Raw genomic sequence first — 27850 nt, 5'->3', positions numbered from 1 at the left:
TGGCCCACTGAGTTCCTCCAGCATTATGTGTGTGCTGCGCTGGATTTCCGGCATCTGCAGAATTTCTTGTGTTCATGATTTGCACTTACTGCCGAGGAAGGTATGAAAACTAAAATATTGTCACACAGATAGAAAGCTAAAAAGTCGTCACAAACCTTCAGTATAAAATCTACATTGATAAATAAAATTCAGGAAAAATGAAAAGACTATAGAATTATCTGTTCCAAACATATTCTATGGCTAACAAATGGGCTGGTGCTGATTCTAACTCAGATGCCATTATATTACATGAATTAATATATCTAACTAGGAATGGACTGCAAAATTGTTGTAAGCTTAAGGTAATATGGCTTTATGGGTGAATGGAACAGCATATCCTGAGATGTGTTGGTTGTTAATACAAACAACACATTTCACTGAATGTTTCAATGTGTCTATAAAAGCAAATAAACATTGTGTAAAACTATCCATATGAAATAAATAATAAGAATGGGGAATTAATGAAGGACTAAATTATGATTATCCATATACTGTATATTTTAAGTAGTTGGAGTTCCATATAACAATAAATAAGATTATAAAGAAAGAGGAAAACACAATTAAGGAGCCTGTTTAAAATGAGATAAGTGTATCACATAGGGCTTGGTAATTGACTCCTATATAATGATGCTAATGTCCCCAGCTATGTGACGTGGGTGAAAGAGAACAGAGAGTAGCTGTAGATCTCATCAATTAGCTCCAAGCACTTAGATATGAAGAATATTTCACCACAGTATGTAATTCATTTGGTAATTGGTTTATTATTATTATCACATGTACCAAGATACAACAAAAAGCTTTTGTTTGCATGCCATCCAGACAGATCAGTTCATACATAAGTACAATGAGGTAGTAACAATAACATAATCAGAATATGGTGTTCCATTTACAGGTAAGGTGTACTGCATGTTGACAAATAAGGTGCAAGGGTCATGGTAAGGTAAATTGAAAGTGCAAGACTTTATCTTTTTTACTCTGTTTTTTAATTAGCTTCTGGAGTTACAAAACATAACAGGTACAGCTGTGGATGAACTAGGATCAACTAGGCTTATACTCGCTGGAATTTAGAAGATTGAGGGGGGATCTTATTGAAATGTATAAAATTCTAAAGGGATTGGACAGGCTAGATGCAGGAAGATTGTTTCCGATGTTGGGGAAGTCCAGAACGAGGGGTCACAGTTTGAGGATAGAGGGGAAGCCTTTTAGGACCGAGATTAGGAAAAACTTCTTCACACAGAGAGTGGTGAATCTGTGGAATTCTCTGCCACAGGAAACAGTTGAGGCCAGTTCATTGGCTATATTTAAGAGGGAGTTAGATATGACCCTCGTGGCTACGGGGATCAGGGGGTACGGAGGGAAGGCTGGGGCAGGGTTCTGAGTTGGATGATCAGCCATGATCATAATAAGTGGCGGTGCAGGCTTGAAGGGCTGAATGGCCTACTCCTGCACCTATTTTCTATGTTTTTATGTACTGCCTGCAGCCCCACACTGCAGCTCCACACTGCTGAGGCTCGAACTCACAACCTTCAGGTCACTTGCCCACGTGTCCACACTGGTTTCTGTATAGAGCCTTTTTAAACAGCAGAACAACATTGGCTATTCTCCAATCCTCTGATGCCTTTCCTGTCGCTAAGGATGATTTAAATGTGAAAGGAAAATCATGTCTGACAAATCTCATAAAATTTTTTGAGGATGTAACTAGTAGAGTGGATAGGGGAGAACCAGTGGATGTGGTATATTTGGATTTTCAAAAGGCTTTTGACAAGGTCCCACACAGGAGATTAGTGTGCAAACTTAAAGCACACGGTATTGGGGGTAAGGTATTGATGTGGATAGAGAATTGGTTAGTAGACAGGAAGCAAAGAGTGGGAATAAACGGGACCTTTTCAGAATGGCAGGCAGTGACTAGTGGGGTACCGCAAGGCTCAGTGCTGGGACCCCAGTTGTTTACAATATATATTAATGACTTGGATGAGGGAATTAAATGCAGCATCTCCAAGTTTGCGGATGACACGAAGCTGGGCGGCAGTGTTAGCTGTGAGGAGGATGCTAAGAGGATGCAGGGTGACTTGGATAGGTTGGGTGAGTGGGCAAATTCATGGCAGATGCAATTTAATGTGGATAAATGTGAAGTTATCCACTTTGGTGGCAAAAATAGGAAAACAGATTATTATCTGAATGGTGGCCGATTAGGAAAAGGGGAGGTGCAACGAGACCTGTGTGTTATTATATACCAGTCATTGAAAGTGGGCATGCAGGTACAGTAGGCGGTGAAAAAGGTGAATGGTATGCTGGCATTTATAGCAAGAGGATTCGAGTACAGGAGCAGGGAGGTACTACTGCAGTTGTACAAGGCCTTGGTGAGACCACACCTGGAGTATTGTGTACAGTTTTGGTCCCCTAATCTGAGGAAAGACATTCTTGCCATAGAGGGAGTACAAAGAAGGTTCACCAGATTGATTCCTGAGATGGCAGGACTTTCATATGAAGAAAGACTGGATGAATTAGGCTTGTACTCATTGGAATTTAGAAGATTGATGGGGGATCTGATTGAAACGTATAAAATCCTAAAGGGATTGGACAGGCTAGATGCAGGAAGATTGTTCCCGATGTTGGGGAAGTCCAGAACGAGGAGTCATGGTTTGAGGATAAAGGCGAAGCCTTTTAGGACTGAGATTAGGAAAAATTTCTTCACACAGAGAGTGGTGAATCTGTGGAATTCTCTGCCCCAGGAAACAGTTGAGGCCAGTTCATTGGCTATATTTAAGAGGGAGTTAGATATGGCCCTTGTGGCTAGGGGAATCAGAGTGTATGGAGGGAAAGCTGGGGCAGGGTTCTGAGTTGGATGATCAGCCATGATCATACTGAGTGGTGGTGCAGGCTCGAAGGGCTGAATGGCCTACTCTTGCACCCATTTTCTATGTTTCTATGAACCATAGAGTCTCCTGTAAAACATACAAAATGTTTTGCTGTAATTTATCATGCATTATTCATATATCATGCATTATATCAGCTACAAGATTTTTTTTTAGAATTAATTGCTTGTCTGAGTTGTTTTCCACAGATAAGAAGGTAAGTACCAGTTTTAAAAGGCCCTGCTGAATACCAAATGTCTTCAGGTGCTTCAACTTTCAGAGATGTTGTCTGATTAAAAGTTTCTGGTGATCAGAAGATTCCTCAACCATTATGGTATCAAGTGGAAATGAAATGGGATTAATCAATTCGGAAGGTATAAAAAGGAGCTACACAGCAGTACCTGATGTTAATCAGAGATGGAATGCTAATGGATTAGTTGACAGTTATAGAGATGCCCACTGACACACCCAGCATTCTTTTCATTACTTGTGGAAACTGCACTGTGGTTCAAGACTTTACTAATTTTCCTAACATGACGTCATTCCTTGAGCATATGATTCCCCCGGGGGGTAAAATTTACAGCTGTTGGAACTAACTTCTGAGAATAATATTCCATACAGATTGACTTCTTCCCTTGAAATGCGCCAGCGTCAAGTTGGATACCATTAATACCTGGAATCTTACTTTTATGACAACTTGAATACATTAATCAAGGAACTAATTTGTAATTTAATAATATTTTGTCAAATCTGGCAAAAACTGTGTGGAACATACTGAGATCTCTTTTTCTGAGTCCACTGCAGCCCAACCGGTTATCCCTAAAGAATCAGCAGGAGGCTGCTATGGGAAAAGTGTATATTTTTCCTTCTTGTATTAATGAGAAATCAAGAAGCATAGTAATGCTTGGTAATAATACACTCTAGCCCACACTGATTTATTTTCTGTCGCAGCCCCATTCTCCTACCTTCTCCCTATAACCTTTGATGCCCCGATCTGTGATTAGACTCATTGGAAATCTCCAATACACCAATCCGTGAGTTGCATTTGGACACTCAATCAATGTGAAACATGGATGAGGTCTGAAGTCCAATTTCAGGCCTGCCACACCAACTTCAGCCTCTGGGGGGGAAACTAGTTTCCCATTCTTTGTTTTGCAATGAGTGGCAGATTAAAAATAATGGAATTGACTGAGGGTGGTGAATTTGTGGAGTTTGTTACCAGAGGCAGCTGTGGAGGTCAGGTTGTTGGGGGTATTTAGTCATAGTCATACCTTATTGATCCCAGGGGAAATTGGTTTTCATTACAGTTGCACCATAAATAATTAAATAGTAATAAAACCATAAATAGTTAAATAGTAATATGTAAATTATGACAGGAAATAAGTCCAGGACCAGCCTATTGGCTCAGGGTGTCTGACCCTCCAAGGGAGGAGTTGTAAAGTTTGATGGCTACAGGCAGGAATGACTTCCTATGACGCTCTGTGCTGCATCTCGGTGGAATGAGTCTCTGGCTGAATGTACTCCTGTGCCCACCCAGTACATTATGTAGTGGATGGGAGACATTGTCCAAGATGGTATGCAACTTGGACAGAATCCTCTTTTCAGACACCACCGTCAGAGAGTCCAGTTCCATCCCCACAACATCACTGGCCTTACGAATGAGTTTGTTGATTCTGTTGGTGTCTGCTACCCTCAGCTTGCTGCCCCAGCACACAACAACAAACATGATCACACTGGCCACCATAGACTCGTAGAACATCCTCAGCATCGTCCAGCAGCTGTTAAAGAACCTCAATTTCCTCAGGAAATAAGGCAGAGATTGATAGGTTCTTGATTTACATGGCATATAAAGTTGCAGGGAGAAGGCCGGGGAGAGGGGCTGAGGAGCAGAAATAAGGATCAACCATGATTGGATGGCAGAGCAGGCTCAATGGGCCAAATGGCCTAATTCTTACAGTGTTATGGAAATCCATTTGCCAAACCTCAGCCCACTTTGCTGACAGATTAAGATGCCCCTGTAATCTCCAATAACATCTCCTAATTTGTGTCAATTGCAAACTTGCAGTTCAAGCCATGTGCATTCACATCCAAATTGTTTATATGAATAAGAAATAACAAAGCCAACTCCTGCAGCACACCACTAGTCACTGGTCTCTATTCTGAGAAACAACCTTCAACCATCATCCTCTGCTTCCTACCACCAAGCCAATTTTGAAACCTCTAAATAGCCCTGCCCAGATTCCGTAGGACCTAACCTTCCAGATCAGCCTATGAAGTGGGATCTTGTCAAAGGAATTGCGAAAGTCCAGATAGACTACATCCACTACCCTACCCTCATCTACCTTTTTAGTTGCCTCTTCAAAAACTTCTAAGTTTAGTCGAGCACAACTTCCCATGCTTAAAGCCATGCTGACTCCTTCTAATCGGACTCTATCCAAAAGCTGGCAGACCCTGTCCCTCAGAATTCCCTCTAGAAATTTCCACATATCAGGCTGACTGGCTTGTTGCTGCTACTTTTTTAAACAATGGAAGACATTAGCCACCTTCCAGTCTTCAGGAAGTTCATTAGTGGTTAACAATGAAGCAAGTATCACTGTAAGGGCCTCCTCAACTTCTCTAGCCTCCAACAAAGTTGGAGCACCTTCTCTATCAGGCCCTGGGATTTATCCACCTTAATGTGCTATGGTATTCACCTCAATGTGTTGTAAAGTGCTTAATGCTTTGCAGCTTAACAACTTACATAGTTATGATGAACTGCAATGCCAAGAAATAAAAACTTAAATGAGCATGGCTTTTCTTGAGACACTTAGACATAAATATTCCCCAAATCAGTGCATTATCACAACACTACACTTCACTGTTTGACCTTACATTTTTCAAACAATTGATAGTTTTAATTTCTAACTCAGGGAGAGAACATACAAACTCCTTACAGACGTTCAGAATTGAACTCCAAATTCCAGAACACCTGAGCTGTACTAGTGTTGTGCTAACAACTACGCTATCTATATTTGATACAAATGAGTGATTTCAATGGCTCCCATAGATGTACCTGAGGACTGGGAGAAATTCAGAGTCCAACGGAGGAGGACAAAAGGCTTAATTAGGAAAGGGAAAAAAGATTATGAGAGAAAGCTGGCAGGGAACATAAAAACTGACTGTAAAAGCTTTTATAGGTATGTGAAAAGAAAAAGATTGGTTAAGATAAATGTAGGTCCCTTACAGTCAGAAACAGGTGAATTGATCATGGGGAACAAGGACATGTCAGACCAATTGAATAACTACTTTGGTTCTGTCTTCACTAAGGAGGACATAAATAATCTTCTGGAAATAGTAGGGGACCGAGGGTCCAGTGAGATGGAGGAACTGAGGGAAATACATGTTAGTAGGGAAGTGGTGTTAGGTAAATTGAAGGGATTAAAGACAGATAAATCCCCAGGGCCAGATGGTCTGCATCCCAGAGTGCTTAAAGAAGTAGCCCAAGAAATAGTGGATGCATTAGTGATAATTTTTCAAAACTCTTTAGATTCTGAATTAGTTCCTGAGGATTGGAGGGTGGCTAATGTAACCCCGCTTTTTGAAAAGGAAGGAGAGAGAAACCGGGGAATTATAGACCAGTTAGCCTAACATCGGTGGTGGGGAAAATGATAGAGTCAGTTATCAAAGATGTGATAACAGCACATTTGGAAAGTGGTGAAATCATCGGACAAAGTCAGCATGGATTTGTGAAAGGAAAATCATGTCTGACGAATCTCATAGAATTTTTTGAGGATGTAATTAGTAGAGTGGTTAGGGGAGAACCAGTGGATGTGGTATATTTGGATTTTCAAAAGGCTTTTGACAAGGTCCCACATAGGAGATTAGTGTGCAAACTTAAAGCACACGGTATTGGGGGCTATGATATTGATGTGGATAGAGAATTGGTTGGCAGACAGGAAGCAAAGAGTGGGAATAAATGGGACCTTTTCAGAATGGCAGGCAGTGACTAGTGGGGTACCGCAAGGCTCAGTGCTGGGACCCCAGTTGTTTACAATATATATTAATGATTTAGACGAGAGAATTAAATGCAGCATCTCCAAGTTTGCAGATGACACGAAGCTGGGCGGCAGTGTTAGCTGTGAGGAGGATGCTAAGAGGATGCAGGGTGACTTGGATAGGTTAGGTGAATGGGCAAATTCATGGCAGATGCAATTTAATGTGGATAAATGTGAGGTTATCCACTTTGGTGGCAAGAACAGGAAAACAGATTATTATCTGAATGGTGGCTGATTAGGAAAAGGGAGGTGCAATGAGACCTGGGTGTCATTGTACACCAGTCATTGAAAGTGGGCATGCAGGTACAGCAGGCAGTGAAAAAGGCAAATGGTATGTTGGCATTCATATCAAGAGGATTCGAGTACAGGAGCAGAGAGGCAGTTGTACAATGCCTTGGTGAGACCACACCTGGAGTACTATGTGCAGTTTTGGTCCCCTAATCTGAGGAAAGACATTCTTGCCATAGAGGGAGTACAAAGAAGGTTCACCAGATTGATTCCTGGGATGGCAGGACTTTCATATGAAGAAAGACTGGATCGACTAGGCTTATACTCGCTGGAATTTAGAAGATTGAGGGAGGATCTTATTGAAACGTATAAGATTCTAAAGGAATTGGACAGGCTAGATGCAGGAAGATTGTTCCTGATGTTGGGGAAGTCCAGAACGAGGGGTCACAGTTCAAGGATAAAGGGGAAGCCTTTTAGGACCGAGATGAGGAAAAACTTCTTCACACAGAGAGTGGTGAACCTATGGAATTCTCTGCCACAGGAAATAGTTGAGGCCAGTTCATTGGCTATATTTAAGAGTGAGTTAGATATGGCCCTTGTGACTAAAGGGATCAGGGGGTATGGAGAGAAAGCAGGTACAGGGTTCTGAGTTGGATGATCAGCCATGATCATACTGAATGGCAGTGCAGGCTTGAAGGGCCGAATGGCCTACTCCTGCACCTATTTTCTATGTACAGTATGATGTCCACAATGCTGAATAAAATACCTGAGGAGCTACAAGCAATCTCTAGAATTTCATGTTCATATCACCTTGTTCCTGTTATTCTTGTTCTGTTCTAGATTGTCAACTCTCTCCATTGATTCTTTAAAATCTAAATTAAATCAACCTGAACCTATTAATCTCTAAAATTACCCCAGATTGTCAAAGTTAAATTCCCAAAAGCCTGAATAGTCATAGCTTTTGAGATGCTTTTTGAGGAAATCTGAGATAATTTTCCCCACATGTGAGTTATTCTTAAATATCATTTATAAAGAGACAGATTTGCCAAGACTAAAATGCATGATAATTAACAAATGCATTTTGATCATTTTTCATAATTCAAAATTGTTTGTTATTTCCTGTACACAAGCATAAAGGAGGATTAAATAATTATTACTCTGGATCCAATGCAGTGCAAAAAAACACGCAAAAGATAAATAACACAATAAAAATAAAAGCACACAATAGATATAAATACTTAAGATAGCTTATAATCATAAAGTGATGCCTGGCTGTATGTAAGGGTCTGACAGAAAATAATAAAGTGAGGGGGGAGTTTGTGTGTAGAGGTGTTGATCAGCCTTACTGCTTGGGGAAAGTAACTGTTTTTGATTCTGGTGGTCCTGGCGTGTATGTTACATAGCATCCTCCCTGATGGGAGTGGTATATATAAGTAACATCTCTTAAAAAGTAGAATCTACAGTTGCCAATTATCTGAAATAAAAAAGAGAAAACTACACAGCAATTAAGGCAGCATCTGTGGAGAGAGAAACTAGGGCTTCAGACTGATGGCTTTTCATCTGCTTATTATATTCACTTAACAATGATTCTTTTCCTCTTACAGATGCTGTTTAACCTGTTGTTGTTTCAGCAGACTGCAGCACCTGCAGTCCTTTGTGTCTCGGCTATTCTTCGGAACCAAGAAGGCCGAATGGAGGCCTGACAGGGGTATGTAGATTCATGAGGGGCATAGAGGGGACAGGTAGTGCAAAACCATTTCCCTTGGCAGAGGAAATTTAGAGGTAATAATTGCTTTCCCCTCCGAGGGTGGTTGACATAAGGAATGCAATAACTGAGAGGGTGGCAGAGGGAGACACTCTCACAATATGTAAGTACCATTAGACGAACAATTGAAAATCCATGTCTTAGAAGGATGAAAGTGAATTGCTAAGAAATCGGATTAGAATAGAGATGGCTGGTATGGACATTTTAGGCCGAAGAACCCATTTCTGTGCTATGTAACTCTATAATCTAATCCTTTCACCATTTGTACTGTGAGAGGAGGTGGGTTCAGCAGCTACAAATAGTGTTTAAAAACATTTAGGCAGGTACATTGACAGGAATGGATAAGAAACATATGGTCAAACACAAGCAAATGGGACAAACTTAGATAGGCAGTTTGGTCAACATGAACGAGTTGATCCAAGGGGCCTTTTTCTGTGCTGTATAATGATATGAACCTATTTCACAGAGGAAAGTGGCTGTGGTGTTTGAGGATTATTATCCCAAACCTCAGGATTTCGCTGCAGGAATTCCTCAAGGCTGGAAAGTAGACCCAATGCTGCTTCCTTTCATCAAAAGACCAGAAGATGAATGTTTAATGATGACCTGTAAAGAAATTACAGAGATGCAGAAGAACAATAAGTTGGGGATGGGGACATCAGGGATTTTAATCCCTAAGTAGTGATTATGATAGTAAAAAGGAGCATCCAGCATCAAGACATCCACCATACAGGCCCTGCTCCCTTTCGTGGCTGACATTGGGAAGGAGACACAGGAGCCTTAGGTTCCACACTGCCAGGAGGGGAATAAGCAGTCGATATTTCAGGCTGAGACTCTTCATCAGGACCTGATCATAAGATCTGATGAAGGGTCTCAGCCTGAAACATTGACTGTTTATTCCCTTCCATAGATTAAAATCAACTACCTGACTTGGTGAGTTCCTCCGCATTTTGTGTATATTGCATTAGATTAAGCAGAACACTCACTGCCTTTAATTGTTTTGACAGGACATAAAAATATTATCAAAAAAAATCATTGTTCAGATTATCCGGGTAAGAGATCTCAACCGGCAACATTTACTGAGAGTCCAAATGAAGGGTCTCAGACTGAAGTGTCAACTGTCCATGTCCTCTCAGATACCACCTAATCCGATGAGTTCCTCCAGCAGTTTGCTGTTGCTGCAGATTTCAACATCTGCATTCTCTTATGTCTCCAATGCATTATTGCTGTACATTGTGTTTCTCCCATCCTTCTTCCCAACATCTGCAATAACACAGAGTATTAATTTCGCTCTGTTTTGACTTCAAGTAGCAGTGGGTAATAAGCTTCAGTTCAGTAAATACCCATTTCAGATTGCCCAGCAGAGGGTGCTATTAAACTCAGATACTTTAGCTTCACACATAATCCAGAACAGATATGGCACCAGAATTATGAGAATTTCCTATTGAAGGAAGGCAAACAGTTGCCAAGACAGATCCTCCCTCCAAGCCCCATCTCATGATATGCTACTTGAACCTAGAGTTTTCAAGTTACAAAGTTATACCTGCTCATTCACCTATCTATGCTTGGGGGAAAATTTTCCCTTACTTACTTTTGTTGTCAGAGGTGTGATGCTGAAGTATTTAGGTAAATTACCTGTTCACCTGTTGAAATTAATTCAATTAAGCAAACAATACAGCAATCTCTGTATGTGGATGTGAAGTCTTAGTCTGAACTAGGAGCATTATTAACATTGGAAGTCCTGAGGAAGTGAAAGGTACTTTATAGATGATAAAGCAGAATGGATCAATCCCCAAATACAGTAGCAGCTAGCAGAGCAAATTGCTATTTTGTTGTGCAATTTCTGATATAATTACAAGATCTCATATGGCCCATTATATTTGCATTTGTGTGTGGGAAGGGATTAATATTAAGTGCCACCTAACATCCATAAATACTTTCCAAGTGGTCTTGGTATGCTGTCTCCAGTCTATCAAATATAACTTACAAACATAGGTTCCTGTATCAGAAACGTTAACTCTGTTTCTCTTTCCATAGATACTGTCAGACCTGCTGAGTGTTCCAACATTTCCATTTTACTTCAATTTTTAAAAATTTCCATATAAATGGGCTACTGTCAGATAAGAATGTTGAATTGAATTGACTTTATTACTTACATCCTTCATATACATGAGGAGTAAAAATCTCCGTCTAAATGTGCAATGTGCAATTTGTAATAAATAGTATGCACAACAGGGTAGTCAATATAACATACAAATACAATTGTATCAGCATGAATTAATCAGTCTGATGGCCAGGTGGAAAAAGCTGTCCTGGAGCCTATTGGTCCTGGCTTTTATGCTGCGGTCCCATTTCCCGGATGTCAGCAGCTGGAACAGTTTGTGGTTGGGGTGATTCGGGTCCCCAATGATCCTATGGGCCCTTTTTACACACCTGTCTTTGTAAATGTCTGGAATGGTGGGAGGTTCACATCTACAGATGCACTGGGCTGTCCGCATCACTCTCTGTAGAGTCCTGCAATTGACCGGAAGTAATAGTAGACGTGTTCGTAATCATTTGCCAAAACTCTCTAGACTCTGGGCAGGCCCTGGCAGATTGGAAGACAGCAAATGTCATGCCACTTTTTTAAAAAGGCTGTAGGCAAAAGACAGGCAACTATAGGCCAGTTAGCTTAACATCTGTAGTCCGGAAGATGCTTGAAGCTGTCATTAAGGAAGAAATAGCGAAACACTTAGAAAGGAGGGGTTCCATTAGACAGACGCAGCATGGATTCAGAAAGGGCAGATCCTGTTTGACAAACTTACTGGAGTTCTTTGAGAACATAATGAGTTCAATGGATAGAGGAGAACAGGTGGATGTCATATACTTGGATTTCCAGAAGGCGTTTGATAAGGTGCCGCATAAAAGATTTATAAATAAGATACGGATGCATGGAGTTGGAGAAAGTGTATTGGCATGGATAGAAGGCAGAGAGTTGATATAAATGGGTGTTTCTCCGGTTGGCAGTCAGTAGTGAGTGGAGTGCCACAGGGGTCAGTGCTGGGCCTGCAGCTGTTTACCATTTATATTGATGATTTGGAAGAGGGGACTGAGTGTAGCGTAGCAAAATTTGCTGATGACACTAAACTGAATGGAAAAACAAATTGTACAGAGGATGTGGAGCGTCTTCAGAAGGATATAGATAGGTTAAGTAAGTGGGTCAAGGTCTGGCAGATGGAATACAACGTTGGTAAATGCGAGATCATCCACTTTGGAAGGAATAATAGAAGAGCAGATTATTATTTAAATGGTGAAAGATTGCAGCATGCTGTTGTGCAGAGGGACTTGGGAGTGCTTGTGCATGAATCGCAAAAAGTTGGCTTGCAGGTACAACAGGTTATTAAGAAGACAAATGGAATGTTGGTCTTCATTGCTAGAGGGATTGCATTCCAGAGCAGGGAGGTCATGCTGCAACTATACAGGGTACTGGTGAGGCCGCACTTGGAGTACTGTGTGCAGTTCTGGTCTCCATACTTGAGGAAGGATATACTGGCTTTGGAGGCACTGCAGAGGAGGTTCACCAGGTTGATTCCAGAGATGAAGGGGTTAGCCTGTGAGGAGAGATTGAGTCGCCTGGGACTACACTCTCTGGAATTCAGAAGAATGAGAGGAGATCTTACAGAAACATACAAAAATTTTGAAAGGGATAGATAAGATAGAAATAGAAAAATTGTTTCCATTGGTAGGTGAGACTACAATTAAGGGACATTGCCTCAGGGGAGATTTAGGACGGAGAGGAGGAGAAGCTGTTTTTCCGAGAGAGTGGTGAATCTGTGGAATTCTCTGCCCAGGGAAGCAGTTGAGGCTTCTTCACTAAATATATTTAAGATACGGTTAGATAGATTTTTACATAGTAGGGGAATTAAGAGTTATGGGGAAAAGGCAGGTAGATGGAATTGAGTTATGGACAGATCAGCCATGCTCTTATTGAATGGTGGACAGGCTCGATGGGCCAGATGGCCCACTCCTGCTCCTATTTCTTATGTTCTTATGAAACACAGTTCCCATATAGGCAGTGTTGCAGCCAGTTAGGATGCTCTCAATTGTGCCTCTGTAGAAAGCTGGGTGTGTTTAGATTTATCAAGAAATCCTTTCCAAATGATGATGAAACCCTTGGATCACTTTGGGTCCCAAACTCCTCAATTTTGTCTCTTACACCCCAAACTGAAAAAGAGACATTTTTCAATTCTAAATGCAATTTACCCAGTTGACTGGTCAATTTGAAAGCAATATATTCAAATTGCAGCAAGACAGATGATGAACATAATATGCAAATTCTCTCAGAGAGGCAAGCTAGGAAGATGGGTAAGGATGGAAAGATCTATGGTAAGGCGGCACGAGGTTTAAAAGGAATTGGGGGCCTTTCAGAACTTTTCAGTGGGGTGCATCATCACCAGAAGTGGTGTGTTGGTGAGGCTGTGTGAGGTTTAACGAGAACTTGGGGCCTTTCAGAACTTTTTGATGGGCTGCAATCATCCTGATCCTTTAGGCACTCAGTGGGGGCCAATAAAAAGAAGTGAGATGTAAGCGGAGTGGCCATTATGTGCGTGGGCCACTTTAGAGTGGTCAGGCTTGCAGTCAACAGGCTTGGGCAAGAACCGGCGCAGGCTAGAACTGAAGCTTGAGAGGTTGGAGCTATAACAAGTGTAGGCAGGATGGTAGTTCAAGCAGTGGAATGCTCCTGTCAGGTGTGGGATTTCAGGGAACCTAACGGTCTGCAGGAAGTGCTTCTGACTGACAAGGTCAAGGAACTGGAGCTGGAGTCGGATGCACTCAGGACCGTCCAGGAGACTGAAAACATCATAGATGAGACTCTTACTGAGGTGGTCACACCCCGGAGTGCAGGTTTCAGATCGTAGATGGGTAACCACCAGGAGAAGTAAGGAGCTAGTGCAGGGTTCCACTGTGGCCAGTCCCCTCAGCTACAGTTATACCCCTTTGGATGCTGCTGGTTGGGGCGGGGGGTGGGGGGGTGGGTGGTTATGACCTATCAGGGTACAGCAGCAGCAGCCAGGCTGGTGGCACTGTGGATGACTCAAAAGCTTGGCAAGGAAGGATAAAGTTAGGCAGACCAATGGTGATGGGAGACTTGATAGTTAGGGGGACAGATAGCCGATTCTGTGGCCGTGAAAGAGAAGCCTAGATGATGTGTTTGTTGCTTCCTAAGTGCTAGGGTCCAGGATGTCTCAGAGCGGCTGCAGAAGATTCTCAAGAGGGAGGGTGAGCAGATGTAATGGTGCACATCGACACCAATGACAGGTAGAAAGGGGGAAGATGTGCTATGCACTGAGTATTAAGAGTTAAGGAAAAGGCTGAAGAGCAGGACCTCCAAGGTGGTAATCTCTGGATTACTCCTAGTACTAGTACTAGTCAATGCAGCAACAGGATGATAGTACAGATGAATGAGTGGCTGAGAAAGTGGTGCAGGAGGCAGAGTTTCAGAATTCTGGATCATTGAGATCCCTTCTGGGGAAGGTATGATATGTACAAAAAGGATGGGTTACAAAGGAAGGATGAACCCGAGGAGGAATCAATATCCTGGAACTGTTGGGGAGGATTTAAACTAATTTGGCAGGGGTATGGGAACTGGAGTGATTGGGCTGAAGATGGGGCAGTTGGTATACAAGTTGATGAATTGTGTAGTAAGACTGTGAGGAAGGACAGGCAAAAGATAGGGCAAAATTGCAGTCGGTGTGATGAATTGAAGTGTAACATGGGGGGAGAATCAAAAAGTGCGATGAATGGCGGACTGAAAATGTTATATCTGAATGCATGCAGTTTACGGAATAAGGTTAATGGTCTTGCAGCATGGTTACAGATTGGAAGGTATCATGTTGTGGCTGAAAGAAGATCATAGTTGGAAGTTTAACAACCAAGGATACATATTGTATGGAAAAGACAGGCAGAGGGGGTGGCTCTGTTGGTAAAAAATGAAATCAAATCATTAGAAAGAGATGACATAGGATCGGAAGATATAGAATCCTTGTGGGTAGATTTGAGGAACTGCAAGTGGAAGAAGACTCTGGTAAGAGTTATATACAGGCCTCCAAACAGTAGCTAGGAGGTGGCATATAAATTACAACAGGAGATAGGAAATTCATAGGATAAATTTACAATAGTCATAGAGATTTCAATATGCAGATAGATTGGAAAGTCAGGTTGGTGTTGGATCTCAAAAGAGGGAATTATTAGAATACCTACAAGATGGCTTTTTAAAGCAGCTTGTGCTTGAACCCACTATGGAAAAGGCAATTTTGGACTGGGTGTTGTGTCATGAATTGGATTTGATGAGGGAGCTTAAGATAAAGGATCCCTTTACATGATTGAATTCACACTGCAGTTTGAAAGGGAGAAGCTAAAGTCAGCTGTGTCAGTATTACAGTGGAGTAAAGGGAATTACAGAGGCATGAGAGAGGAGTTGGCCAAAGTTAATTGGAAGGGGATGGAATCAGAGATGACAGCAGAACACCAATGACTGACGTTTGTGGAGGCAGTTTGGAAGGCGCAGGACAGATTCATCCCAAAGGTGAAGAAGTACACTAAAGGGAGATTGAGGCAATCGTGTCTCACAAGAGAAGTCAAAGAAAGCATAAAAGGACAAGACAGGGCATATCATATGGCAAAAATTAGTGGGAATTTAGAGGATTGGGAAGCTTTTATCATAGTCATAGTCATACTTTATTGATCCCAAGGGAAATTGATTTTCGTTACAGTTGCCCCAACCAAGAATAGAGTATAAATATAGCAATATAAAACCATAAATAATTAAATAGTAATATGTAAATTATGTCAGGAAATAAGTCCAGGACCAGCCTATTGGCTCAGGGTGTCTGACCCTCCAAGGGAGGAGTTGTAAAGTTTGATGGCCAAAGTCAGGAATGACTTCCTATGACGCTCTGTGTTGCATCTCGGTGGAATGAGTCTCTGGCTGAATGTACTCCTGTGCCCAACCAGTACGTTATGTAGTGGATGGGAGACATCATCCAAGATGGCATGCAACTTGGACAGCATCCAAGTGTAGCACCCCTGGCCACCCTCAGGGTCGCTCGGCTCGCTGTTGTCTAGGGAAACAGCCCTCGGCCCCGCCAAACTGGGTAATTAGTTTGTGTGGATGTTGTGTGATGTACCCCACCCCGCCCAAATAACAGACAATACACAGATACGATTAAATGATTTACAGTTTATAGATATTACTGGAACTATATAATTAATAGAGAATAAAATATAAAAGGAAAATAAAAGGCGCCACACTTATCAAAGTTCAATCTCTTCGTGCACAAGCAGTTGGAGCTCAGGATCCTTCTTCTTCACCCTGCGACCCTTTGGACCACCTCGACCGACCGCCTGGGACCAACAAAGGTGGTCGACCAGACGCTCCACATGAGTCTGTCTCTGTCGCCTCTCCGAATGCCCCGCTTTGGGGTTCGACCCCATTAGCAGACTCACAGCACCTGGTCCATCCTCTGTCTCGCTCTCCCGCCTTCTGCCCCAAAACCCTGCGCATTCAATATCTTACAGATACACCAAAAACATAACAACTACCCCAATTGGTTTATAATATCAGTAACGTGATTCAAACAAACTGCTAGCGGGAAGGACTTTCTCAGCAGTTAGCATAACAAAGAAGCCCTTTCAATTATAACATAACAAAGAAGCCATTTTAATTAGACTACGCAGTGACATAAAAAATAGAAACCCCTTACACAAGAAACCAACAGAAGGCAGCTGTAAAAACCATAAGGAGAGAAAAGATTAAATATAATGTTATGCTGGATAATAAGGATTTTCAGATATATGAAGACCATAAGACAAAGGAGCAGAAGTCGGCCATTCGGCCCTTCAAGTCTGCTCTGCCATTTTATCATGAGTTGATCTATTCTCCCATGTAGTCCCACTCCCCCGCCTTCTCACCATAACCTTTGGTGCCTTGGCTACACAAGTACCTATCAATCTCTGACTTAAATACACCCAGTGACTTGGCCTCCGCTGCCGGCCGTGGCAACAAATTCCATAGATTCACCACTCTCTGGCTAAAAAAAAATTCTTCGTATCTTTGTTCTGAATGGGTGCCCTTCAATCCTTAAGTCATGCCTTCTCGTACTAAACTCCCCCACCATGGGAAGCAATTTTGCCACATCCACTCTGTCCATGCCTTTCAACATTGGAAATGTTTCTATGAGGTCCCCCCTCATTCTTCTAAACTCCAAGGAATACAGTCCAAGAGTGGACAAATGTTCCTCATATGTTAACTCACTCATTCCTGGAATCATTCTAGTGAATCTTCTCTGAACCCTCTCCAACGTCAGCACATCCTTTCTTAAATAAGGAGACGAAAACTGCCCACAGTACTCCAAGTGAGGTCTCACCAGTGCCTTATAGAGCCTCAACGTCACATCCCTGCTCCTACACTCTATTCCTCTAGAAATGAATGCCAACATTGTATTCGTCTTCTTCACTACCGACTCAACCTGGAGGTTAACCTTAAGGGTATCCTGCACGAGGACTCCCAAGTCCCGTTGCATCTCAGAACTTTGAATTCTCTCCCATTTAAATAATAGTCTGCCCGTTTATTTCTTCTGCCAAAGTGCATAACCATACACTTTCCAACATTGTATTTCATTTGCCACTTCTTTGCCCATTCTCCCAATCTATCCAAGTCTCTCTGCAGACTCTCTGTTTCCTCACAGCACTACCGGCCCCTCCACCTATCTTCGCATCGTCAGCAAACTTAGCCACAAAGCCATCTATTCCATAATCCAAATCGTCGATGTACAATGTAAAAAGAAGCGGCCCTAACACGGACCCCTGTGGAACACCACTGGTAACCGGCAGCCAACCAGAATAGGATCCCTTTATTCACACTCTCTGTTTCCTGCCAATCAGCCAACGCTCTATCCACGTATGTAACTTTCCTGTAATTCCATGGGCTCTTATCTTGTTAAGCAGCCTCATGTGTGGCACCTTGTCAAAGGCCTTCTGAAAATCCAAATAGACAACATTCACTGCATCTCCCGTGTCTAGCCTACTTGTAATTTCCTCAAAAAATTGTAATAGGTTTGTCAGGCAGGATTTTCCTTTAAGGAAACCATGCTGAATTCTGCTTATCTTGTCATATGCCTCCAGGTACTCTGTAACCTCATCCTTGACAATCGACTCCAACAACTTCCCAACCACCGAAGTCAAGCTAACAGGTCTATAATTTCCTTTTTACTTCTTTGCCCCCTTCTTAAATAGTGGAGTGACATTTGCAAACTTCCAGTCCTCCAGAACCATGCCAGAATCTATTGACTTTTGAAAGGTCATTGCTAATGCCTCCGCAATCTCCACAGCTACTTCCTTCAGAACATGAGGGTGCATTCCATCTGGTCTGAGAGATTTATCTACCCTTAGACTATTCAGCTTTCCAAGTACTTTCTCTGTCATAATTGTCACTGCGCACACTTCTCTTCCCTGACATCCTTGAGTGTCCAGTATACTGCTGTCTTCTTCAGTGAAGACTGATGCAAAATACTCATTCAGTTCCTCCGCCATCTCTTTATCCCCCATTACAATTTCTCCATTATAGTACAGCCGAAGAATAAAAGAGAGGCAAGAGTAGGTATTGGACCCCTGGAAATTTACTCTTGAGAGGTTATAATGGGGGACAAAGAAGTGGTGGATGAATTTAAGAAGTATGTTGCATTAGTTTTCACTGTGGAAGAAATAAGCAATATGCCAGAAATTCAAGAATGTCAGGGAGCATCAGTGAGTGTAATTGCTATTACTAAGGAGGTGTTTGGAAAACTGAAATGTCTGAAGGTAGATAAGTCACTTGGACCAGATGGTGTACATCCCAAGGTTCTGAAGGAGGTTGCTGAAGAGATTGTGGAGGCATTATAAATGATCTTTCAGGAATCAAAAGATTCTGGAATAGTTCCGGAGAACTGGAAAGTTGCAACTGTCACTCCACTAGTTGAGGTTGATTGTTAAGGATGTGGTTTAGGGGTGCTTGGAGGCACATGATAAAATAGGCCAAATTCAGCATGGTTTCCTTCAGGGGAAATCTTGTCTGACATATCTATTTGAATTATTGAGGAAGTAACAGGCAGGATCTACGAAGCAGAGTCAATGAATGTTGTTTTCTTGGATTTTCAGAAGCCCTTTGACAATGTGCTGCATATAAGGCTGCTTAACAAGGTAAGAATGCATGGTATTGCAGGAAAGGTACTATCAGAGATAGAAGATTGGCGACTGGCAAAGTGTGGGAGTAAAGAGGGCCTATTCTAGCTGGCTGCCAGTGACTAGTAGAGTTCTGTAGTATCGGTACTGGGACCACTTCTTTTCACGTTATATGTGAATGACTTGGATGACAGAATTGACAACTTTATGGCTGAATTTGCAGACAATACAGAGATACGTAGAGGAGCAGGTAGTGCTGAGAAATTGAAGGGTTTGCAGAAGGACTTAAACAGATTGGGAGAATGAGCAAAGAAGTGGCAGATGTAATGTAATGCAGGGAAATGTACAATCATGCACTTTGGTAGGAGGAATAAAGGTGTGGACTATTTTCTAAACAGGAAGAAATTTCAGAAATTAGAGACGCAAAGGGACTTGGAAGTCTTTGTGCTAGGGTCCCTAAAGCCTGACTTGCAGGTTGAGTTGGTGGTAAGGAAGGAAATGCAATGTTAGCATTCATTTCAAGAGGAAATGCTGAGGCTTTATAAGGCATTGGTTAGACCAACTTGAGTATTGTGAGCAGTTCTGAGGTCCTTATCTACTAAATGATGTGCTGTCATGGAAGAGGGTCCAAAGGAAGGTCATGAGAATGATTCTAGGAATGGAAGAGTTAACGTATGAGTAGTATCTGATGGATCCAGGTCTATACTCGGTGGAGTCGGTGGAGTTTAGAAGAATGGAGGGGATCTCATTAAAAACTATTGAATATTGAAAGGCCTAAATAGAGTGGATATGGAGGGGCTGTTTCCTGTGGTGGGTGAGTTTATGATCAGAGGACACAACCTCAGAATAGAGGGATGTCCATTTAGAATAGAGATGAGGAGGAATTTCTTTAGCCAGAGGGTGGAGAATTTGTGAAATTCAGGGTGGAGGTCTAGTCATTTAATATATTTGAAGCAAATGTTGAGAGTTCTTGGTTAGTCAGGGAGAAGGCAGGAGAATGGCATTGAGAGGGATAATAAATCAGTGATAATGGAATGGAGAAGCAGACTCGATGGACCAGTTGTTCTAACTCAACTCCTATATGTGTCTTATTTTAGACTGCAAAATGAGACTTTGCCTCATTATTCTTTCATATTAATTTTCCTTATTTAACTATTTATTGTGCTTTTGAATCACACCAAAAGTTGTGTGGAGTTTTAATCCAAACTTTCACTAATGTGTTTGGAGCCACTATGCAATGCGCGCGGTCAGATAGAAACACAGAAAATCTACAGCACAATTACAGGCACTTTGGCCCACAAAGTTGTGAATTACTAGGCTTACCTATAGCCCTCTACTTTCCTAAGCTCCATGTACCTATCCAAAAGTCTCTTAAAAGACCCCATCGTATCCGCCTCCACCACCGTTGCCGGCAGCCCATTCCATGCACTCACCACTCTCTGAGTAAAAAACTTACCCCTGACATCTCCTCTGTACCTACTCCCCAGCACCTTAAAACTGTGTCCTCTTGTGGCAACCATTTCAGCCCTGGGAAAAAGCCTCTGACTATCCACATGATCAATGCCTCTCATCATCTTACACACTTCTATCAGGTCACCTCTCATCCTCTGCTGCTCCAAGGAGAAAAGGCTGAGTTCACTCAACCTACTCTCATAAGGCATGCTCCCCAATCCAGGCAACATCCTTGTAAATCTCCCCTGCACCCTTTCTGTGGCTTCCACATCCTTCCTATAGTGAGCCGACCAGAACTGAGCACAGTACTCCAACCGGGGTCTGACCAGATCTGACAAACCACGTGGTAACTCGGACCAATGACCGAGACTCGGTGGACTCATAGTTTGGTGGAAAAAAGAAATTAAGCAGAATAATTAATCAAAGTCAACGTAATATCTAATACTCCTTGTATTTATTTTATTTGAAGATTAGGGCGAGCTGGCGCAGAAGAGGAGTTGAGGCCAGTATGGATCAGCCCTGACGATATTGAATGGCAAGGCAAGTCTGAAGAGCTAGATGGCCTACTGCTGCTCCTATTTTTCATGTTCTTCTTCTGTTCTTCTTGTATTATTTTTGTCACTGCAAAGACCAATCAATTGAAGCCTCATCTTTCAACAAGTCTTCATCTCTGCCTTTGAAAAGCCTAATTAATTGTTTGATGAATGGAAAACCTGGACAAGCCTACAGTGGCTTATCCTCAACTTACTGTCACAGATCCAAACCATCAAAAAAACAAAGAGGAGAGCTGTGAAAATTGGAGAAAACAAAACAAAGACTCAGAATTCAAATACTGCTGAATACATCAACATGACTAAATTGTTCTGACCTCATCCACTGACTCCTAATTACTTACCTATTTCAACACAGAAGGAGGCCAACCAGCCTAACAACTTTGAGCAGACCAATCCCATTAATCTCATTGCCCCCTCCTTATTTCCCTGTGACCCTACAATATAATCTTCATAACATTGAATCAATTCTGCATCAACTTTGAATTTTATACCAAGCACCTAAATGAGGTATAATTTACAATAGTCAGAAAAACCACCAGTGCATCTCTATATCATGGGGGCTAACCAGGGAAACCAGCATGTGTCACAGGAAGAAAACAAACTCCACAAGACTGTACTGGGGGGTCAGGACCAAATCTGGGTCACCAAAACTGTAAGGCAGCAGCACTGTCTGCGGCACATTTACAGGAGATATTAGGTCTGGAAAAAAGGCTGTCCTTCTGAAGAAAATGGCTCCAAGCCAGAAAATGATAGGTAAAAGGTAAATGAGGAAAGAAATCCAGAGCAGGATGGGATGAAATGTTATGAAATAAACTAGTAATGAAAATGCAGGTAGTGTTCAGTTCAACTATTTCATCTGAGAAAACTACAAATTCCCTACTGCAGATACTACATACAAATTAAACACAGTGTAAAAAAATAAGTTGGCAGAATGCCCTTGGCTGTAACTTGGGCTGGTGTGATTTAACTGGCAGGACTGGTTGCTAGTCTCAGTATATGACTGCATGACGTTATCTGTCACTGGTAATGATCCGCAGTGTGAGCAATTGAGTCAGCAGGATGGAAACTAGGTTACAACACACAAGTATAATTCAAGAGGATTCGTCATTTAGTATAACTCTCTCTCTCTTTTCCCAGTTTTCTCTTCTCTCTTTTTAATTTGAATCAATAATCAGTCGTCTAGGATGTGGTCTCTGTTCAATTTGCCCACACACAGAGGCACATATTAAGGCAAAGAGAAAACATGATGCATTCCCTATAATTTAGCAACAGGGGACTTCAAACTTATTAGCATGGACTGAAGTTCTGGTCATGTTGCATGTTACGCAGCATTGCATCATTTGTCTCATAACTTGGAATTTACACAGTTCTTTTGGGTTGAAAGTCAATTTTGTTTGTCAGAACTTGTAAAAACAACTTTAAATTGGGCCAATTATTGGGCTAATACTGATAATATTAGTAAAATACCAATAAGACAATCACTGCCAAAAGAACTCTCACTTTTCTAAATACTGAGCAGAGAAGAATTCCCACATAGGAATGTGCTCCAGCTGCAAGCAGAGGGAGAATGAATACTTTTTCACTGCTGTTGTTAGTATCAGCTTTGGTGCATTTCTTCTACAGAAGCACATTAGTGAACTGCTGTACAGAAACAGTTAAAGACTTTGGCTATGCTTTCAGCTCTCAATGTGCCAGGCTCCAAAATTCTCATTTACTGCCCTTGGTCAGCTGTCCTCGTAATTCCATATGTGGCCTGGTATAAACGTTTTGTTTGCAAAAGCCTTAGCAATGTTGTTGATGATATTAAGGGTCTTGCAGATGGCACTATGCTTTCAGATGGATAGATAGTGGCTGTGGCTTAAATGGTGAGAAGGACTACATTTCATCTGAAGTCATCTAAAGGAATAAATGTTATACCAAGAGGAGATGAAGTATCAGAATCAGAATCAGGTTCAATATCACAGACGTATACCGAGAAATATGTTGTTTTGTGGCGGCAGTACATTGCAGTACATTATGGAAACTATAAATTACAATCTGCCGGTCTTCCATACAACCTTGCCCAGGCCTGCACCCTGGAAACCTTCTAAGGTGCAAATCCATGGTCTCACGAGACTAACGGATGCCTATATATAAATTACAAAGAATTATATATATATATAAAATAAAAAAGTTACTTAAGTAGTGCAATAAGAGAGCAAAAAAAGTAAAAAAAATAGTGAAGTTATGCATATTGTCTTGTCCATTCAAAATCCTGATGGTGCTGGGGAAGTAGCTGTTTCTAATATGTTGAGTGTATGTCGATGAATCAAAGCAATCTGAAAATAGATCATAGATGCTGAATTATCCAGGCTGGAACTATCATAGGACAAACTGATATGTCCATTCTCATTTTTGCAAATGTGTTGATAATCAGGCAGCTAATTACATTATTCATAATAAATTTAAAAGTTTTAACACATCCCAGCTTCTACAAAGCTACCAACATATTTCTAACCACATGCATGACTTAACATGATTATATCCAAGCATGCATACTCAATTTTTAATTTTTTTTCTTTTACAAGGACTTGATTACAGCTGCACAAGATTTAATAACTCTCCATTATTCATCCAGTCAGCAGAGGTCCCACCAAGATTGTGCTGGGACTGCCATCAACTGACTGAAATCTTCAGCTGAAATTTCTAATCATACAAAGATCTGGAAAAAAAAGTTGCAAATAGCTCTCTGTTATTGGTACAGCTGACTGATTAATATGCTTGTTATTTTGAATTATTATTTTTGTGCACAGGGGATTGACTTAATTCTTTTTCTTCTTGCAGAAATAATTCACCATGATTGTGCTGCCAAGCTATTGAATATATTTACTTCACTTAGCTTAAAAAATCCTATATCTTTATATTACAGAATGAATCATTTCCAATTGCTAAATAATTATTTCCAAAATAAATTATTTTTGATGCCAACTCTTAATTTTCAAACCAATGCTAAACTGGTGTACAATTCCCATGTTAACTTTTAAAATAGTCTTGTGTAGCATTTGAAAAGGTTAACATGTGTGTCTAGTTTGGAAATGGGCACAGATAGACTAACATTGAAATGCCTAGGAGGGGACTAAAGCTCTATTGTAAACTTAAAGACAAATGCATGAACATTTATACATGAACCAAATTTTGATCATCATAGTGACCGTCCTTTCCACTGTGTTCCTAGAACCTTAGCAGCATTTTAGAAATGAGAAGAATAAAACTGGAATTTATTACAATCACTTTTTGGAGGGAAGGAATGATAATATTGGACCAAGTGTAAAATGCATTAAATATTGGAGTAAAATTATTCAACCCTTAATATATTAGTATATGATGAAAGTGGTATTGGTAATAGTTTATTATTGTCATGCATTCTGAGAGATGGTGAAAAGCTTTTATTTGCATGCCATCCAGATTGATTGCACCACCAGTACATCAAGGCAGTAATGAAAAAAAATAGAATGCAGAATATTGTGTTGCTATTAAAGAGAAAGTGCAGTGCGGATAGACAAATAAATTTTAAAAGCCAGGATGAGGTAGGTTGAATGATTAAGAGTTTGAAAAAAATGCAGTCGATGTTTTGGGATGAAACCTTTTGACAGGACTGGAGAAAAAAAAAGATGAGAATTAGATTTAAAAGGTGGGAGGGGGGAGAGGTGATAGGTGAAATTGGGAGGGGGAGGGATGAAATAAAGAGCTGGAAAGTTGATTGGTGAAAGAGATACAGGGCTGGAGAAGGGGGAGTCTGATAGGAGAGGACAGGCAGCTGTGGGAGAAAGAAAAGGGGGAGGAGTACCAGAGGGAGGTGATAGGCAGTTAAGGAGATAAGGTAAGAGGGAAAAGGAGGTGGGGACTGGTGAAGGAGGAAGGGGTGCCATTACTGGATGTTCAAGAAATTGTTGTTTATGCAATCAGGTTGGAGGCTACCCGGGCGGAATATAAGGTGTTATTCCTCCAACCTGAGTGTGGCCCTCATCGCGGCAGTAAAGGAGGCTGTTGGAATGGGAAATGGAATCAAAATGGGTGGCCTCTGTGAGATCCTACTTCTTCCTCTGAGAGTAGGTGCTCGGTGAAACAGTCTCCCAATCTACGTCGGGTCTCACCAATATACGAGAGGCCACACCGGGAGCACTAGATGCAGTACATGACCCCAAAAGGCTCACAGGTGAAGTTGAAATCAAGTAATTAACAAAATACTTGCCACGGTAATAGTGGCCATGAAACCAGATCATTGTAAATATTGACTAGGTTCACAAACAACTTTCAGGGAAAAAATGAAAATGGAAAAGTGATCTGAAATATCATCTGATTCTCTTGCAACGGATGCTACCTGACCTGACAAGAATACCTGGCACATCCTGTTTTTAATTCAGATTTCAGCAGAAGAACAGGAGGTAGAGTACATCCATTGTTTTCAATGCATCTCATTAATATAATCTGGAGAAACGAGTATATGATTGTGGCAGATGATATTCAAAAGGGAATGAGGTCAAGCAAACAGAAGTCGTAATTGTAATGGCATGGGGAGAAAGTACCAGCATAGAAGTCACGATAAAGCTCTTTTGAAGAGCCTGAAATAGGATTCACTGAACAAATTCTGTGGTGCATGATTCTCTCATTCTAAGATTTGCAGATGATAAACATTGTTCAAAAAGGGGAAAATGAAGACAATCAACAAGAAGAATGAGCAACTGGCAGATTCCATAACAAAAGATGATGTTGGTGAACACGTGGTAGAGTCTCGGTTAATCATTCTGCGAGGTAGAGCAAGAAATATGCAAGGTAGATCAGTGATTAACTTTATCAAGGAGACTACTGTGTGTACATAGTATGTGTGCAGGAGATATGTTTCATTGAACTCAGATTTGACAAATTGCACATGAAAGGATCCCTCTGAAAATTCCTTTCCTGTGATATCCAGCATCCCTGACCTTGAGGTATTAATTATACGCCACTGGACTCCTGAAACAGGCATGCTTCTCCAAGCTTCATTATGGCAAGACGTTTCCAGGAGGATGCAGAAAATACTTACAGAATATTGTATATGAACATACACGCGACATACAAATTAGGTGCAGGGATAGACAACTCAATGCTTTGAGCGTGCTCCACCATTTATAAATATCAATGTTAACCTAAATACAACCTTAACTTCACATTCCCACCACCCTCTCAGAACATTTTTTTGTCTCCTCTCTATCTTAAATGGGTGACTTCTTAGTTTTAAGCAATGACCCCTTGTTCTAGGTTCTTCTGCAAGAGAAGATCTAGAACAAGGTCTTTTCCTTGTCTACCCTGTCAACTGCCCTCAGCTTCATACCTCCAACTCTTTCGAACTCCAGTGGATATAAGTCTAGCCTGTCTACTATTTCCTCATAATACAACTATTCCCCTTCATTCCAAGCATGAGTTTAGTAAATCTTTTCTGACCTACTTCTAATGTATTAATGTCTCCCCTAAATGAGGAGTTCAACCCTTAGATGATAGGACCACAAGACATAGGAGCAGAATTAGGCCATTCAGCTTTTTGAGTCTGTTCCACCGTTCCATCAGGACTGATTTATTATCCCTCTCAACCCCATTCTCCTGCCTTCTCCCTGTAACCTTTGATGCACTGACTAATCATAAATCCAGTCAATATCTTAGTCCACAGCCACCTGTGGCAATGAATTCCACAGATTCACTGCCCTCTGACTAAAGAAATCCCTCCTCATCTCTGTTCTAAATGGACGATCCTCTAGTCTAGGTGTTCCCAAACTGGGTCCATTTAATGGTAGGGGTTCATGGCACAAAAAAATCTTGGGAACCCCAGCTCTAGTCTGAGGTTGTGCCCTCTGGTCCTAGACTCCTCCCTACATCCACTCTATCCAGACCTTTCAATATTCAATAGGTTTCAATGAGCACCCTGACCACTCCCCACTCTTCTGAACTCCAGCAAGTACAGGCCCAGAGCCATCAAGTGTTCCTCATACATTAACCCTTTCATTCCTGGGATCATTTTTGTGAACTTCCTCTGAACCCCCTTTAATGCCAGCATATCTTCTCGTAGATAAGAGACCCAAAACTGCTCACAATACTCCCTGCAGTCTGACCAATGCCTTACAAAGCCTCAGCATTACATCCTTGCTCTTATATATATTCTTATATTGGTCTTACATCCTCTCTAAATTGACACTACTTTTGCATTTCCTTTTCTTCCACCGGCTGAACTTGCAAGTTAACCTTCGGGGAATCCTGCGCAAGGACTCGCAAGCCCCATTGCATCAATGATTTTTGAATGTTCTCCCTCATTGAAAAAGAAATCCACGGCTTTATTCCTTTTACTGAAGTGCCTGACCATATACTTCCTTGCACTATATTCAGTCTGCTCCTTCTTTGCCCATTCCCCCAATCTGTCCAAGTCCTTTTGCCGGCTCGCTGCTTCCCCAACACTACTTTGTACCTATCTTTGTATCGTCCACAAATCAATCAATCACACCATCCCAATCATTTACATATAATGTGAAAAGTATTCAAAGTGTGCACGGCACAGCTGGCTGGTGTGCTCACAGAGATTTTTAACCTCTTCCTCTCCCAGTGTGTAGTGCCCTGCTGCTTCAAAACATCCACCATTGTCCCTGTACTGCTAAAAACCAAGGTAACATGTCTGAATGATTGGCGTCCTATTGCACTCACTATTCATAAGCAAATGCTTTGAGA

The 27850-nt window shown here is 41.5% G+C and overlaps 1 long non-coding RNA gene across 1 annotated transcript; it reads left to right on the top strand.

Annotated features, from left to right (window-relative positions):
* On the top strand, nt 1-24106 carry LOC140195447 (uncharacterized). Its single transcript, XR_011885471.1, has 3 exons — nt 1-100; nt 8761-8864; nt 21037-24106. It is a non-coding gene; the product is annotated as an uncharacterized lncRNA (long non-coding RNA).
* The last annotated feature ends 3744 nt before the right edge of the window (nt 24107-27850 follow it).

The sequence above is a fragment of the Mobula birostris genome, chromosome 3 (assembly GCF_030028105.1).
Source record: "Mobula birostris isolate sMobBir1 chromosome 3, sMobBir1.hap1, whole genome shotgun sequence".
NCBI classification, from domain to species: domain Eukaryota; kingdom Metazoa; phylum Chordata; class Chondrichthyes; order Myliobatiformes; family Myliobatidae; genus Mobula; species Mobula birostris.
The sequence above is the reverse complement of the archived record's forward strand: the minus strand, read 5'-3'. Positions and strand labels throughout refer to the sequence as shown.